The sequence below is a fragment of the Priapulus caudatus genome, unplaced genomic scaffold, assembly GCF_000485595.1.
Source record: "Priapulus caudatus unplaced genomic scaffold, Priapulus_caudatus-5.0.1 Scaffold136, whole genome shotgun sequence".
In the NCBI taxonomy this organism is placed as follows: Eukaryota; Metazoa; Priapulida; class Priapulimorpha; order Priapulimorphida; family Priapulidae; genus Priapulus; species Priapulus caudatus.
This window is the reverse complement of record NW_014577197.1, coordinates 316,249-330,851: the sequence shown is the minus strand read 5'-3', so window position 1 is coordinate 330,851 and position 14,603 is coordinate 316,249. Positions and strand designations below refer to the sequence as shown.

General features: G+C 46.2%; 1 long non-coding RNA gene across 1 annotated transcript in view; it reads right to left on the bottom strand.

The window, feature by feature from the left end:
• Nucleotides 1-4,041: 4,041 nt before the first annotated feature.
• LOC106806003 overlaps nucleotides 4,042-14,603 on the bottom strand; it is a 31,396-nt gene continuing 20,834 nt past the window's right edge. Inside the window, exons 2-3 of the long non-coding RNA XR_001393489.1 lie at nucleotides 5,953-6,041; nucleotides 4,042-4,127 (exon numbers count right to left, since the gene is read on the bottom strand). This is a non-coding gene — a long non-coding RNA (uncharacterized LOC106806003). The remainder of the gene's footprint in view (nucleotides 4,128-5,952; nucleotides 6,042-14,603) is intronic.

Here is a 14,603-nt window from a genome sequence, read left to right as displayed (position 1 = left end):
ATTTCGTATTTATTTAGCATTATATTTTATTGAAACGCTCCAAGTGCCTGTGCGCGCACCCACGCAGCCGCGCACGCACGCACGCACATGCCTTGCATGATAGATACATGTATGTATGAGCAGTGCAGACTCAGCGTGGAGTGGTCCACACCTGTACAAACGGCGTACAATGCCCCAGCTCTCCGTGCTGTGTACACTGATTATACACTCCACACAGTCACCCACACATGATTATATTCAGAGTGTCTCGGTTCCCAGTCTGCCCGCCTCAATACAGCAGTGTGCGACCGTCTCCTGTCAGAGGGCCCCTTGCGCGCCAAACCGCCGCTATAAATGCTCTCTGCGCGCATATATCAATTCGCTATTGAATCTGAAGCGATTCCGAAGTCCCTACACTCTACACCGCGCGTGAATGGATGGTGGTGGCGGGGGCAGCGGCGGCGGCGGGGGTGGGGGTACTTTATTCTCTTTATCCAACCAGGTTGAAATTTCGCGGGGTTTTCGGGCGCGACCCACGCCATGCATCTAAACTGTCACACCCACGCGACCCGCCCTGCTGGCGCGGCTCTAATCTCAGGAAATGCGCGATTTAGTTAAACGCCGTTCATGCCCGTGGAAGCTTACACGCACACACACACACACACGCACGCACACACGCACGCACGCACACACGCACACACACACACACGCGCGCGCGCGCATACGCACACACACGCACGCACGCACGCACGCACACACACCATATAAGAGACGCGCACGCACACGCACGCACGCAGTCCCCACGCGCACACACGCACGCACACACACAACTGTGCGGCTGACGGGGGCAGCGCCTTGCCCCTGAAAATTCACGGCCTGTCCGTATTCAGGCATGCGTAAACAGTGAAAGTTTATATTAAAAGTGAGCGTTGTAGCGTTAGAGTCGCGGTGTGGCATTCATGATTATATCAGGAGCCGCCCGTCAGATGAGAACGGCGCGTAGGTGCGAATGTAAGCTCTTCATATCTAAGCTAATCATATCTATTATACACACGCACGGAGAGAGAGCGAGAGAGAAAGAGAGAGAGAGAGAGATCACGCACGCGCGCACACACACACACACACACACACACACGCACGCACGCACGCACGCACGCACACACACACACAGCGGTAGCGAGACTGCAATCTATAACAATCTATAAGTCATTAACCCGAGTCTTTTATAATGTATGTGCGCGGATTGTTAAGCAGAGCGATTGATTTCTCAAATTGACGCTGCATGCTTGCGCTTGTTCGGCACAGCTGTACACTCACTGAGCACTACAACCCGGTGTGTGATCCCTTGTTTCTGCTACACACATGCAGAGTATCCACCTACGACTGTAGTAGGCAAGGGGATCCTTAAATTCCTTATTCTCGCATGTACTAACCAACGCCAAAGCGCTGGCCTAGACTGTAATAAGATTGCACGCCGGGATGCTCGGAGTCAATAGCCGATAGCGGACCGTCGTGGTAATAATGAAATGGTGACCATCTACGCCATATCGATCTAGACTTCCCTCCACTCATTCGCTACAGACTCACGGGCTCGCGAACGCTTAGATGAGCACCCGCGCGCAGAGAATGCGCCTGATCAATGCCAAGCCCGCGTATTCTGCACGGATGCGCTCAGCCTCACGTAAACATTATTGGATTACGCTCATCTAGTTTTAGACTGGCCCCCTTACACTCCGCGTGACAAATGCGCGCCGCTGCGGACGCGTGGAAAACGGATTCGGTTTACGAGCGGTGTCAGACTACGGTAGCCGCGCGTGCATTTGACAGAATTAATTCTATTATCGGAATCAAAGAAGAAAATGGCAGATGCAGAGGAAAATATGAACTCCGTTTGTTCGATAACCTTCAGCTAGACTGCACGCTATTTCTGTCTGGAAGAAGCACGATGGCTTCATGTGAAAGTAACGAAGAAACGAAAGTTTCACTTGCAAATTGGAAAACATCATACCACAACCGCGCGTACGCACACAACGCACGCGAAGCACGCACGCGAAGCACGCACGCGGTGGGGGAATGATCACATTTATAATAAATGAGTCAGCGTGCGGGCACGGTGACGTACGGGAGTACCAAGTTTCACTGCGTGCCCGCGTTACTGATTCAATCGCCCCGCGTAAATTTGTAATAGTTGCGACACAGGCACTTGGGACAGAGTCCGTAAAAATTGAAAATAATATGAACGCACATTTACAAAAATATAATATACTTAGCTAGTTTTTGTGAAAGCAAGTTGATATACAGTGACACAACAGTAAAAGTGTAATAAAGCGGTAGCTTTTGTGAATGTGTGTTCATATTATTTTCATCTTTTACTGACTCTGTCCCAAGTGCCTGTGCGATGCGACTTCACATGTGTTCCCACGCGCACTGTTGGTCCGATTTGATGTCCAAACTGTACATCAATACAACGCGAGCTCTACGGAAGAAATTATTAAAATGTGATCGCTGCCGCTTATGAATTATTCGGTGGGTACCGATAAGCAGGTGGCGCAATAGACTTGATTCCAAAATTCCCCGTGGCTGGCACCCGCATATGACTGAAAAGTGCATGAATTTGCATTGCACCTTGGAACTAGGATAACGAAATCCAACCATCCAATCACGCCGAGCATTTCAATTTAACCAGACGACGTTGCAACGACCGACCATTAAGCAAGCGCGTCTTTAAGCACGTTAGGTTCTCGTGTTTGTAAACGGATAACCTCACAATCCCCATAAAGAATCATCTTCAGTCTTCATTAACCTTCAATGGACTGAACCCGAGGAAGGAGAGAGTCAAAACATACATATGAAAACTATGCGTACAAAAAGTCTCAGTCACTGCTTTGATATTACGACAAGCTTCCCCCTCGCGATATAACACGTCATGGGTTATAACATGAATATGAAAATAGAACATCTTGATTGCAACTAATACAACGCGGCACTGAACACCATCCTTACCGTGCGAATTTGCGACATACTGGTAACAGAAACGTGGAAACCGTTGTCAGAAACATCATAAATATACAATTTTATAGCTCTTACAATGCAGTGCCGAGCAAGTGCTTTGACATTTCAGACCTACGATACTCAACTATTTATGATGTTTCTAACAACGGGCATCATAATCCTTAATGGAACGATTCGCAATCACGAATTCATCGCAATTCCTTTGTGTCAAATTCGTCCTGAAATATGAGATCATGTACACTGTCCGCCCCCCGCGGGACATATACACAGTTACACACCTACAACTAACTACTCGTGGCTAATTAATACCACACAAAATCATCGTAGTGGCATCATACGAGGCGTGAACAGGTCACCTCTACATCTTACCATGATTATACGAACCATTTGGGATTATACATACTACTGACCTTACGTAGTGAAGAAATGTGAACCAGGTTTCTCTAATACAAGCTAATGCGACATATAATTAGGAGTAAAATTATAATTTGCATAAATTGCATTACGTTAAACATTAATGCTATATATTAAACCAATTATTAATTATACAATTATATTAATAATTAGCTTACTCCTTGTTTAATGTTTAAAATGGCATTTTTAAGGCAAAACTTTGTAGTCATGTTTTCTCAGTATACAGGAGAAATCAGGTGCGCAAACTCGCTGAGAAATTGCAAACAATCTGTATTAAACTGAAACGCACACGTGCGAAACGTTAAACGTGCTCAGCAGAATTAATAACGTGCAGATATTTAATATGCGAGCTTACAATAACAGAACAAGTTCATATTCTAAATCAATCGTCTTCATGGAAACAGTGGCGCTGTTCCTAGCATAGGAGCTCAGGTGTCAGTGGGAAGGCATAAACACTCAGGCAGCGATCATACTACTGTAAATGCAGTGCACCTCCGTACAATGTCAATATGCTAGGTAAGTATACAACATAACATTCAACCATGATTGGAATTTGCAATAATCATATTTTTAGGACGAGTGGTTAATACGAACCAGAGATAGGCACCCGCAGTTGTACTGAGTCCGCATTCCGTATCCTATACAACGATAGCGCCACCACATGCTGGCACCAGAATATGTCTTTGTTCCCGCAACTACACGTGACTGAGGTAATCTTGCATCTGGAAAAACGAAAGAAACAAATCTTTTAGTTCGTGTATGTATTCACGTGTGCATAGTTCAGTTCTTCAGTACATGTATTTTGGTGCATTATTCAAAAAACTCATGTCAAGCCAAGCTTATTGCTAATGACTAGATGCTGGTTGCTAACCACTGTGTGTCACAATGGCAATCACTGCAAGTGACAGGTATATAACTGTCAAGATTCCAATTTCGGTTATTTTGTTACGTTGTCAGTCGGGTTTTGTAAAGTTTTTTTTAATAAACACCCCCATATTTTTAAATACAGGTTACATGACACACATCTTTAGGAGCTGAGGGTTATTTCAGGATTTCGGACAGTCTGATCAGCATGCGTAGACACCATAGGCGGGTTTTTTCGAAACAAAAGCGTTCTGCAGGTGGCTCCAGTTGTAATTAAGTATTACCGAAAAACAAACAAAAAACAAATAAAAAAGGGCAGTCTCAAACAAATCACGGGGGTCTTCAAACGCAAGTTTTTTGTTAATGAAATCTCATTGTTTTTCTTCGAGCATCGTGTACGAAGGATTCACTAGATTCACTAAACTGCCTACGCCGTCGTTTCCGGCTGCCACGCGGGTTTTGATTTCACGCCAGAATACTGTTGTGCAGCCTTGTCGGTTTTCCTAAGATCTGTCTTTAACGACCTTGTGAGAAAATCATCTCAGGCGCGTGTTATTAAAAGTTGCGTGTGTGCGCGTGCGCGCGCGTGTGTGTTCGTGTGTGTACGTGTGTGTATCCGTGCATGTGTGCGTGCGTGCGTAGGTGTGTGTGTGTGTGTGTGTGTGTGTGCGTGCATATGCGTGCGCGTACGCGTGTGTGTAGATAAACGTGGGATGGCTGATGTCACGTGAGAGTCACGCTTGATTAGAATAGATATACATGCTCACGCCTTTCAAAATGAAAACTTGCCCACGATGCTAGACTGACGCCAGAAGTCGCTGTGCCTGCTCCCACAAGACTGAGCAACGACTCGCGGTGTCAGTCTATAGCAGTTTGACCGCAGATATACAACCGGTCACGTGGGGTAACAATGATAAAACGTATTATACGTATATATATATTATACATTTTTAATGATAATGCTCTCAGGTAACATCGGGTGAATCCAACATTGTAAATGCTCTAACTCCAAGGGTCGAAGTAGGTGTATGGATGGATGTGGAATGGATGGTGGGTGGGTGGGGGTGATGGATTGGCATGGATGGATGATGGATGGATGATTGGATAATGGATGATGGATGATGGATGGAGTGGATTGGAGATGAGGTGTAATGGATGATGGATGGATGATGGATGGATGATGATGGCTGACTGATTGGATGGATGGATGGATGGATGATGGGTAGGAGATGGAGGAGGGAGGTGGACTGGATGGATTGAATGAATGTATTAGGTCCGATGGCAGGATGGATGGCTGGTATGATGATGATGGATGGACTTGGATGGATGATGGAGGATGAGGATATGATGGATGGAGATTGATGAATGTGAGTGGATGGAGATGGAATGGAGTGGGATTGATATGATGGATGGATGGATGATGGATGGATGGATGGATGGAGTGGATGATGGATTATGGATCGATGGATGGATGTATGTATGGATGGATGGATGGATGTATGTATGGATGGATGGAAGGATGGATGGGGCAGGCTAGCTGTTGCTGTCATCTTCTCGCATGCAAGTAACTCGGTTCGGACTACCAGACTACCACTAATTTCGCAGCCCGTACCATGCATGGCGCAGCATGTAGAAGCCACCACCCCAAAGCTCGTTTACAAATTCTATGAACAAAACACGTACCTGTCAAAGCTAATTGATACCCTATATAGTTCTCCTGTCTGTATATATTGGGTTCCCACCCTCTCGTACGGTTCCACTCAGATGAAAACCTGCAAATAGAAGAAGCAACGATTATTGTCAAGCAATGCACGCGCATGTTTCCATCTATCTATATACTGCTCACGCGTTATATTTATCCCACGATTGCGCTTCGCATTTCTCAAATGTTACATTTGCACCTGAAATATTACTCAGAAATCGCATCTGAGGTCTGAGGTTGGTTTACTGTATTGTATTTACAACGCAGGCGTATTTAGGGGAGGGTTAATCTTTGTTCAACTTAAGCATATAACCGCAGTCGTCACAAGCCGCACGCACGCGCACGCACGCACGGCATTGTGGGGCGCACACGACACACCACGCACCGCACGCACGCACTGGTCACGCACGGCACGTCTGACGCACCAGTCACCACACACAGCGGTAGCCGAGACTTGCAATCTATAACAACTATAAGTCATTAACCCGAGTCCTCTTTATAATGTATTGCGCGGATTGTAAGCAGGAGCTGATTGATTCTCAAATTACGCTGCTGTCCTTGTTCGCCAGCTGTCACTCATCTGTCAGCACTACAAGCCCGCGTGTGTGATTCCCTTGTTTCTTTTTGCTAATCACATGCAGAGTACTTCCCACCTACGACTGTAGTAGCGGCAAGGGGGATCCTGTAAATTCCTATTCTCTCGCACGTACTAGCCCAACGCCAAAGCGCTGGTCCTTAGGACTGTAAAAGATTGCACGGTCCGGGGATTGCCTCGAAGGCTATAGCCGATAGGCGAGTCGTCGTGTGTAATAATGAATGGTGACCCATCTACAGCCATATCGATCTAGACTCCTCACTTCATTCGCTACAGCGTACTCCGGGCTCTTGCGAACAGCTTAAATGGCACCCGCGCGCAGAGAATGCGGCTCGATCAATGCCAGGCCCGCGTTATCTGCCACGGATTGCCGCCCTCAGCCTCACGTAAATCATTATTGATTACGCTCATCCTATGTTTAGACTGCCCCCTTACACTCCGCCGATGACAACTGCGCGCGCGCTGCGGCACGCGTGGAAAACGCGATTCTGCTCTTACGAGCGTGTCAGACTTTACGGTAGCCTCGCGCGTGCATTTGACAGAATTATTCTATTATCGGAATCAAAGAAGAAAATGGCAATGCACAAAAAATGACTCATATATGCCAACTAGTGTGGCGGATAACCTCAGCTAACTGCACGCTATTTCTGTCTGAGAACAAGCAGCGATGCTTTGCTGAAAGTAAGCGAAAAACGAAATGTTTCGATCTTGCAAATTGGAAAACTCATAACACAACCGCGCGTAGCACACAACGCACGCGAAGCACGGCACGCGAAGCACGCACGCGGTGGGGGAATGATCACGTTTATAAGAGATGAGTCAGCGTGCGGGCACGGTGACGTACGGGAGTACCAAGTTTCACTGCGTGCCCGCGTTACTGATTCAATCGCCCCGCGTAAATTTGTAATAGTATGTAAATGCGTGCGTGCGTGTGCATGTGTACGTATGTGCGTGCGTGCGTATGTGCGTGTATGTGCATGTGTGCGTATGTGCGTGCGTGTGTATGTGCGTATGTGCGTGTGTGCATATATACGTGTATGTGTATGTGTATGTGCGCGCGTACGTACGAGTTGTAGGTTTGTTGAAGGAATAAGCCCGCATATATTCAGTCTATACCACCTAGTACCTTCTAGCACCTTCATACTAACGTTTCGCTGACGACGAGTGTGAACTGGTGCTAACGCTCACGAATCTGAAGACGGTCTCCCCTACAAAATCTCGTGCGTAGGATTTAATGCAGTTCCCGAGTCGGTACAAACGCAATACGCCTAACATCTCACTCATAAACATATCGTGTTTGACATTTTCGCCGACTACTAGGTTTTCATAATACACGCAGAACCCGACGAACTGATGCTGCAAAGAATTTGTATACGTATATAATATAATTTATTATATATATATATATATATATATATATATATAACATTCTTCCCGTAATATCGTGCGAATTCACTTGAAGCTAAAATAGTTTTCTTTAGTCTGCAAGAAGCCACCTAACGTGTACGTGTATTGTAAGGTATCGGCAGGCAGTGTGTGCGATGTAAATTCTACGTGCCTGAGGAGCTGGTGGGGGGCATTGTAGTTTAATCAGGAGGTTACAACAAATACAATACAACGCACTCGTGTCGATTCTTAAAAGAAGAATACAGAGAGAACGGAAAAGCGCACACAATAGTCAGATCGATTGTACGTACGACGTAGATGAAAATATAGCTGCGCAAGTCCGTGCGCGCGTGCATGTGCGTGCGTGCCTGTGCTTACGCGCGGGCGTGCATGTGTGCGTGTGTACGTGCGCATGCGCATAACGTGCGTGTGTGTGTTTGTATGTGCGTGCATGTACGTGCGTGCGTGTGTATGTGGTTAAAACCTTAACACTGACGATTGCATTTAAAATGTAACAGTCGTATATAAGCTACAAGGTACACATTGCCTTGTCAAGGCGCGAGAATCAAAATAGAAGCCCGGTTTCTTTTCCGATCAGCATTTAATCTCGGATGAAAGACCGTAGATACAAAACTGTATGTCACAAGGAACGAATCAAGTAGACGAACACCAAGTTTCACACACAAACACACAAAAACAACCCACATAGCCATGAATATTTCATTAAACGTCGGTATTTTTTTTTGGGGGGGGGTAGAAAATAGTTGTCCGACGAGATAAATCCATTACATCTCTCAGCCACTCAGGAGTTGGCACGAAATTATGATAGCAAATTTACAAACACTACTCTCACTAGGTACGTGTGTCATTGCACGTAAACTTGCTTTCTTCAGAAAAAAATTCACACGCCTACGACACTAGCTGCTTCCACCGCTCGCCATTATGCCATTGATACAAAGGGAAGAGTTTTTATCAAGAAAGCAAGTTGCCACGCAGCAACAGAAGCCTCGTGACAGTAGTAGAGTCTGTAAGATTACGCTCACATTTACATGTTCCGACTCCGTGCCGAGTAAACGAATCATGAATGTCCGAACAATTCAAACCAAGACAACCGAACATTCATTTACCTTTTCGACGAATTAAATACGGTTCATGTGAAGTAGAGTTTGTAAATTTACGAGCATATTTCCATAGTTGCGAATGTAACGTGCAACGAACCTTACATGATGTGTGAGTCACACATCAGATTATCGGAACCCGCTTACCATAAAAGATAGAGATAGCATTATTGCAATAAAGGATTACAATCAGAAAGGAACCCTCTCTCTGTCTACTGCCATCGCTATATTAGTATGTTCTGCTCTATTGTTTCTGCTACTTGCGCAAAGTCTCTAGCTTTGTCTATAGATCACGATACTTCACCGAGTGATTCTAGACGCAGGCGATGCGTTCTGCTTCCCTAGCTCGCATGCCGTGTATCGACAGAACGGGACAAGAACAGCGTAAACGTGACGGCGACAAAAAGAAACCATTACCACCGCCACCGCATTGTGCACGCCGCACACACGCGCGCACACGCACGCACCCATGCGCACACGCACGCACACACACGCGCACACAACACGAAGAGAAAAATCATTAGATTCAGCCAGGCATCTGGCAGACGAAGCAAATTGTGCCCCTCCATTGATTGCAGCTTATTTCGCACTTCATCGTCGTAGAGTGGCGCTGACGTTGCTCGCCGAGCGGCAGAGCACCAACGCCGCCGAGCGGTTGGTGACAGACTAATAAGTCACAGCCCTCTGTGCGACCAACATGATGGCATATAGAAACTGACTAGATGTCTCTTATGATTGAAACAACTGCGGGAGAGCGAGACGAGTTCAATATTGATTATGATTGAGCTATATGACGAGAAAGACAACTGTTCGTACATGTACATGAGGTCTAGAGCAAACACGACACACAGTGACAGCAGGACGGCCCTGGATAGAAAGGCGGTGATCACCTGACCGCGAGAAAACACTGGACAGTGAATGTTACATTACTGGACAGTAGGATAGATGTTACATCCCCCCCCCCCTATCCTGGGTTTGGGTTACATTATTGTATCTAGTCTTACTAGTACTCCGCTCACACGTAGGCCTACACGGCTGCAGACGACGACTACGACACCTGCCCTCCGTGTCTTACTACTACTACCACTACTAGTACTACCGCAGCAATGACCTACATATTGTAGAGAGAGGGGAGGGGGAGGTGAGGATCTCCGCGAATCCATGTGAGCGTGAGATTTCTGTACGCTAGCACAGCGACACATCAGAGTGCGATGCATGATTCCGTGTGAGCGAGCGAGCGTGACGGAGAGGGAGGAAGAGAGAGATAGATGGGTGAGAGAGAAAGGGAAAGCTAAAGAGAAAACGAAAGTGAACGAGTATGTCTGTATGGGGGGTGCGTGGGCGCGTGCGCGATAGAGCGGCGTGGAAAGACCAACAGATTCTGACATGACGGAACTGTGTTATCGCACCCAGATACACCGACCGGCCCTGCACCCGAACCATTCAGCCACCGTAGTACCGTACACTTGATCTGATAGTAACCATATACTTGTACCTCGTATAACATAGGTATCACGTCCGCCAATATCTCAATCCACGATCGGGGTAGGGGGATCTGCTTTCGCTACACTTAAATCAACAAGCGAAGCGAACGTCACGTTCATGATCAACGACATCTATCAATGAGACTGTGAACTTTGACCCCACGACCGCGCTTCTGGACGGCTGCCATATTGACAAGCACTGAGCCAGTCAATCAGAATATCGACCGCATCACGGCAACAACGGCAACGTAGTCGGCAACGCTATCAAATAAACAAACACGCGCAGACGATCGAACGAACAACTGCGGACCGACGAAGCAAGCCGCCTGCCTGCAGCAGAAGAAGAATCCGCCATGTTCGCGGCTTGCAGGGAGACGGTGGGCCAATCATCATTACTCACGAACCATTCCCTTGACCGGTTACCCTGTCAATTATACAGACAAGGAAGCAAAGTCTTGTCGCTGTGAGCTCTCCCAGCCTGATGAACCTACTAATTATTTCCCTTACAGATACAGTCACTACAGACACAGTTACTACAGCTACAGTTACTACAGATACAGTCATTATAGATACAGTAACTACAGATACAGTCACTACAGATACAGTCACTACAGATACAGTTACTACAGATACAGTCACTACAGATACAATCACTACAGATACAGTAGCTACAGATACAGTCACTACAGATACAGTTACTACAGATACAGTCACTACAGATACAGTAACTACAGATACAGTAGGCTACAGATACAGTAGCTACAGATACAGTCACTACAGATACAGTCAGTATAGATACAGTTACTACAGATACAGTTACTACAGATACAATAACAACAGATACAGTAACTACAGATACAGTAACTACAGATACAGTAGCTACAGATACAGTTACTACAGATACAATCACTACAGATACAGTAGGCTACAGATACAGTTACCACAGACACGGTTATTACAGATACAGTTACGTACTGTAGATACAGTTACTGTAGATACAGTAACTATATACACGGTTACTACAGATATAGTAGATGCCAAATGCGCTGTGATTCTGTATTTTGGTGTGTTAGCAGCTACTCTCCGTCTATCGCGGAGGAAGGGTGTGGGTGTGGGTTGAGCTAGAGCGTTGACACTCATTATGATTATATCAAGATATCCCTCTAGCATTAGCAGTATCCCCCTACATCAACAGTTGCAAGCGATATTGCAGTCTGTAGGGAACACGACGTGGCAATAAACGTTTTTCAACCCCATCGCATAAAAACACCGACATTCAACGAGTAACTTTATTCAGCAACCGCTCATTCAACAACATCGATTTCATGTGGGAAAAAATTCTGCCGCTGCCAGTCTGAATGGGGGCCATGAAGCTTCTAATATAACTCCCGTAAAATTCATAAAATTTGCAACACAAAAACTTCGCCATGGCCCAGTCTCATGCAGAACGGCCTTGTAGCCCTTACACGCATGTATTATACATATTTAATGTACATGTGCGCATTTACATGTACACGTATACGTACCTTTAATCAACATGCCACGCACATGACCAGCGTGCATCAGTATATGGGTGCATTAGGCATAATAGCATTGATAATGGTAAGGACAGGAAACTAATGCACCGACTCTAAGCAGATAGTTAACACAAAAAATATCAATCTCGGAAAACAGAACGATCATGTTTGTTACTACTAAACCTAGCCCGACCATGCTGCGAACTGTCGCACGTCAACACACACTGGTCTGTCGATGTATGACCGTTTCTTTGCGCCCTACTAAGCTTAGAAAATTCCTAAGCAACTGACCACTTCTGTAAAAAAACAATACCATCATATGGAAACCCATTCATTACCAAGGACGCTGTGTGTTTGCCCATATGACAAATTTCTTTCCATTTCTAGAAAGCATTGCAATACTTATACCGACGGAACGTAACGGGACCATTACTATTCACTTAGACACCTCCCTCCAATAGATCTTAGCGGACCCGCAGCGCACACCGTACATCCTCACATTATTGCACACTTAAAATGCGAGAGTTACACGATTTGTAGACACTCCCGTGTCAGCTGTTCTTCTCTGTCCGTCTCCACACGACGACCGAATCGATGGCTCGCATCTCAATTTCCCTGTCGCTGTCCTGTACGTGTTCTCACGAACAATCTACTCCCCTCCCCTCCTGCGCCGCCGCGTTTTGTGCTTGTCTTGAAGGCACCCATAACTCACTAGTCTCATCTGCTATGCACCGAAACACGACAGTATGAATGAGAAGATCTTGTCATGCTACTGCCGAGGCGGATAGGATAAGTAAGGGGGTTGGACTCGGTGTTAGATGGTGAGAGAAGTTTCCTCATATAAATTCGCAGAACAATCCGAATTATCCATACAGAGCGACATGGAGAGAGAGAAATGACTCCCTACCCTCCAAAAGAGGGAGTCCGAAACAAAATGAGGGAGTCCGCAGTCTGAGGTTCAAAATTAAAGATATTAACAAAATAACGCATTTGAAGATTCATGCAGTTGCACGTCTGCCAAATTTTCTTTGGACATTAGCTGAAAAAATACAGTAATTCCGCGAGGCCGTGCTCCGGAACGAACTAGTTACTTAGTATGGCAGAATATTCAGGGAGTCACACGGACTCCTGCATATATGTCAAATCAGGGAGTCCGACAGTAAATCCGGGAGTATTTGACTCCGGACTCGTTAATTTCGCACCCTGTTGCACACTCGCTCGTTACGTGACGAATAAAAACTCCACTTCAAATAACTCAACAACTCACGACGCGACGTTAGAGAGCCTTGAGTCGACGGAAGACGGGAGACAAAGTCGACGGGTGCGACCCCTACATTCTGTCGTGTTTACCGCGGGTGAGTCACGTGACAGCAGGGTGCAAATGTTTAGCGTTTTTGTATTGGCTTGGCTTCGCGACTTCTTTCCGTGGACACATGGGAATGTTGTAGGGAAGCTGAGAAACAACTTCCGCTACTGTTGTAGGTAAGCTGAGAAGTAGTCGCTAAACTGTACAACTGTAAGCTGTAGTATAGGTGTATGTAACACGTATCGCATAGATGTTTAGATCGTCTGATTGCGTTCATCCTTTTGTTGCTAACTTCACTCAGGAATTACTCATTACCTTTACTCAGGAATGCATGCACGTGCAAGCGCAGACACACAGGCACTTGGAGCGTTTCAATAAAATATCATGCTAAATAAATACGAAATTTATTTACTACCAAAGTCTTAAGTTAATGTTTCTCTACTCTCCTTCACCTATTACAGCTGACAAGCCGTGCTGCAAATGCTCCAGCCAATGCAACATATTAATTTTTATGTTTATGTGCAAGTGTGCAGTACTGCCAGTAGCGTGCAGCAGCGTGCGTGCGGTGGACGTGTGTTGCATTGGTTGGAGCATTTGCAGCACGGATTATCGGCAATAATAGGTGAAGGAGAGTAGAGAAACATTAAGACTTTGGTAGTAAATGGATTTCGTATTTATTTAGCATGATATTTTATTGAAACGCTCCAAGTGCCTGTGCGCAGACACACAGACACATGGCCGTGCGCACACACAGACATACATGCACGCACACTCGCATGCATACACATACACGCACGCACTCGTGCATACATACACGCGTACCCATGCACACACGCGCGTTCCCACACATGCACGCATGCACTCGTACATACATTAACGTGCACCCACGCACCCACGCGCATACCATACATAAACGTGCACCCACGCATCCACGCGCGTACCACACATGCGCGCACGCACGCACTTACCTGTAAATGCCGTCCAAATTCTCATCTGCAACACACGCTGGCTGCCGCACGCTAGCTGCTGCACACTGACACATAAATATATATTATGCTTATTATTGGCGACAAGCCGTGCTGCAAATGCTCCAGCCACTGCAGCACACGGCCACAGCACGCACGCACGCTGCTATTTATGTGTCAGTGTGCAGCAGCTAGCGTGCGGCAGCCCGCGTGTGTTGCAGATGAGCATTTGGACGGCATTTACAGGAAATTGACGGCAAT